Below are 3,774 nucleotides of genomic sequence, written 5' to 3'. Positions count from 1 at the left end.
AGTATATGTTTTCCTAAGTGACTGTAGATACAGAAACAACAGTATGGTTCAGGTGACAGTAAGTGGAAGGTGAAGGTCATTTCCATGAGCTCAGGAGAAACCTAATGTGACGATATAGTTGATTTCTGATAGGAAGCACCTGCCTCATTCATTGTAGTATTAATGTGTTTGAATAAGTCAGTCTGCCGATTACCAGCTACTGATTTAAAGTGAAACATCTATTGCTATCCTCTGTGTTCATTTCTTTAATGTTAAGAATGTTTCTCATACGACCTTATCAGATTGCATTGTGAAACATCTGGGTCACCTACTTTTAGTGTTAACAAGAGGGTGAACTTACTTATGACTGGATGTATTTAGCACTGATACACAAGCTTGATGTTACACATCTTAAACAATATGATATGGTTGCCACTTAGACAACAAGACCTGTGTGCTTTGCTGTTACTATAACTGACTGAACCTCAGATAAAGAAAGTAATTTTCTGACTTCCGTTACTGAGGTACTCTCTACAGAATGTAACGTGCCCATTCTACTTAAAATCCATTGGATCATTGTGTGTTTATGTTGCTTAAAGCAGAGCATTCACTGCTTTAATGTAATCAACATCTTATCTGCCAATATCATGGTGTATGACTGCAAGGAAATACCAATATGTTATGATCAATGTCATTTATTGTACACAAACATTACATTAAGGCATCTGCTGGAAATTATATGATCAACAATTCTCAGACGGCAGCTCTGGACAAAGTTCTGTGACTCCAGGTCTGCCCGGATGGTGTGATGTAGACAGGGGGTTAGCATCAGGAGTGGAAGCTGCAGGAGGGACCGTGGAGCTGAGGCAGCTTCTCTTGAGAATAACTGAAGGAAACAAACAAAACATAGTGTTAAATTATGAAGATGGTTCCCTCTGATTTTTTTTTTAAAACATAAACGTCAGACAGGTCCCTAAAAAATAAATATGCTAAAGCTAACAGCTACCAAACACCAAGCTAATAGCAGGGCCCACCAGTAGCAACAGTAGCATGGCAGCAGATTTTACTTAATCACAGCGCTCACATTTCTTCATCAGTGGAGAAGTACCTCGCCATGTTTCCTCTTCAGAGGAGGATTCCTCCAAACCTGCTGCAGCCTGCTCAGCTTGAACTCTGTGGAATCTTCTCTTGAGCACGCAGACAAGGCCCTCATGTCCCATCTCCATAAATGCGTCAGTACTACCTGAGAATATATGATAAAAAACAAAACGTTTTAAAAGTGCGTTTGTATGTATATATAGACACATACAAGGCTTTCTTTTCTGCAGAAATCCATTTCCTGAGTTGATGTCTCTGCTTATGCCATCTAAAATGTGAAAACAAATATATTTTTTGTGTACAAATACAAGATGTCCAATGTAACACCAATAAAATCCGGTCTACTACACTAACATTTTAATGCCTCTGCAATAGCGAGTCGCCGGAGGCATTACTGCATGTTTTCGGGTTGTCTAACTGTGTATTTGTCTTAAAGTCAAAAGGTCAAGGCCACACTGACCTCATGTTATGGTTTCAGTTGTCAAGAGGTTACAGTGACATTTATATGAGAGAAAATATGTAGAAATATGTAGACGGACACTGCACTGGTTAGTGATGTTCTCAACATTCTTTGCACAGTCTGTCAAAACAAAATTAGAGTTACAAATGTTAATGCCCAACAACCCATTGCAGATATACGGTTAGTATTTGCACACCACATCGGATCAAAACAAAACTGCAGTCTGGGAAACAAGCAGTTTTGGTAGATATAAGGGAAATGCTAATATTTCTGCATGAAACGTATTCAGTCCCTTAAGCAAAATAATAATGATGGCAGGCCGCAACCTCAATGCCTTCGTCTACTTTGCTTAGAGACTAGTTTGCGGAGTCTCGTGCTGCCGCCCACTGACCGATACATCATCGCTCTTTTCTGAAACTAATGAAGGCAAATTCAAACATGTAGACAGAAATAAACAGTATAAATGAAAAGGTGTAAATATTGCTAACATAATGTTTGATGGGTGTCATCATTATACATAACAGAGGAAAACTTTGCAGATGCATTCCTTAAATTTACTTGCCTTCCTGTGGAAAAAGTTGTTTTCCCAGTTGAACAATCACAGCAGGGAAGCATGATTGATCAAAACTCTTTCAGTGTGATATTAACTTGTATTTCAGCCAGCGTACTTTGGGGATTTAATACAAATTTATATTTGGCACATTATATAAAATGGTGTTTCTGGTATGTAACTTAAAAGTACCTCTTTAATGGTAGGATAATTTCTCCCCCTCATCTTCCTTGTGGTACGATGATGGAAGTGGGCTCAACCCGGCTCCTCTTTCTCTCCACACTGCCTCCTGCTCTTCATCAAGCAAAATAAACTGTTCGGTCCAAGTTATTGACGTTAATGAAACTCCTGTAGCTTCACTTGGATCCTCCTTGATTAAAAAACAGAACATAGCAATTGTTTTATAAAATGAATCGCAACTCCATAACATGAAAACATTATTGTCATATTGCATACTATACATTAAACCAAATTGATCTGTTATTGAGGAGTAATGGTCGAGAAATACACTCCTTATTAATCTAAAGCATTCATAAATCAAATTCATGTTTATATTTATATTGTAGCGTCCCTTAATGATGAGCTGAGCGTCTTGAACTGGTTTCAAAAACCATGTTTTCACCTCCCAGGTAAGCACATGCTACCTAGGGCTGAAGCATGTGGCTAACAATGGCATATTAGCTGAAGAAATGCATCCGTTGTGTTTATCGACGGACTCCGCATCCGCTGTCTCAGCACTCAATAAACTATACTCAACAATAAATATATATAACAATAAACTACTTACCTGACAGAAGGAAGATGACATCGTTGTCTTCCAAATGGTCCGTGTTTATGACAGCGCTAAGTTAAATGGACAGGATGTTTACAAAACCTTTTTTTACGCCAGCCACACGTCAGGTCCGGTCCGTTCGCGATCTCGGTCCGGTGTCACACTCATGTCCGCCTCTGAACAGACTCGCAGGATCCTTCGCATTAGAGGTGTAATCTAGCCTCAAATATTAATATTATTTAACATGAATAACATACACAATCACTGAACGACACCACGCAGGGACGGTGATTTAAACAGCACGCTACGACGTTGTGTGCATGGCAGCGTCATAGCAACCACCATAGCAACGATAAAAACATTCGTGATAACTATTAAAATATATATCATAAGCACAAACTGGCTGAAGACTGTGGAAGCAAAGACCACATTTCTCGCTAGAAATGGTGTCAGAATGTAATTTAATGCCCAGACTAAGTTACAAAATCATGTTTTTATCTGAAAAAACAAGGACTGTCCGCCATGTTTTCCTTTCCGGAGACGGGAACTCGGGAGTCACGTGACGTGAAAACACGTCAATGCAAAACAATGGGCGGACCAAACGTTTCCATCTCACAATCTGATAGGCCAGATTGTGAGATGGAAACGTTTGTCCAAGTGGACCAACGTTCCCACTGAACGTTTCCTGATGAGACTGGGTTGTCACACCACACATGATTTTTTCCGCACAATGAGTGAATGCAAAGACGTGAATAGATGTACATTTTGTGTCTTTTGCTCCAGGCGATGCGAATGACCCAAACCAATCGCGAAAGCCAATCAGCACTGAGAATGAAACTCACTGGACTGATCCAAGCTAGTCAGTGGTTAAACCTGTCAGCTGGTCAGCAGCAGGTAGCACTGGAAACGACATCC

The 3,774-nt window shown here is 39.8% G+C and overlaps 1 long non-coding RNA gene across 2 annotated transcripts; it reads right to left on the bottom strand.

Moving 5' to 3' along the window:
- Window positions 1-688: 688 nt before the first annotated feature.
- LOC133009623 (uncharacterized) lies at window positions 689-2,939 on the bottom strand. 2 transcript variants are annotated; one of them, XR_009680558.1, is made up of 4 exons: window positions 2,875-2,939; window positions 2,280-2,457; window positions 1,064-1,222; window positions 689-865 (listed from the first exon to the last, which is right to left on the bottom strand). It is a non-coding gene; the product is annotated as an uncharacterized LOC133009623 (long non-coding RNA). The 2 variants fall into 2 exon arrangements; XR_009680557.1 differs by lacking the exon at window positions 2,875-2,939 and having other exon boundaries at window positions 2,280-2,652.
- Window positions 2,940-3,774: the final 835 nt, after the last annotated feature.

The sequence above is a fragment of the Limanda limanda genome, chromosome 8 (assembly GCF_963576545.1).
Source record: "Limanda limanda chromosome 8, fLimLim1.1, whole genome shotgun sequence".
NCBI lineage: Eukaryota > Metazoa > Chordata > Actinopteri > Pleuronectiformes > Pleuronectidae > Limanda > Limanda limanda.
This window is presented reverse-complemented; position numbering and strand designations above follow the sequence as displayed.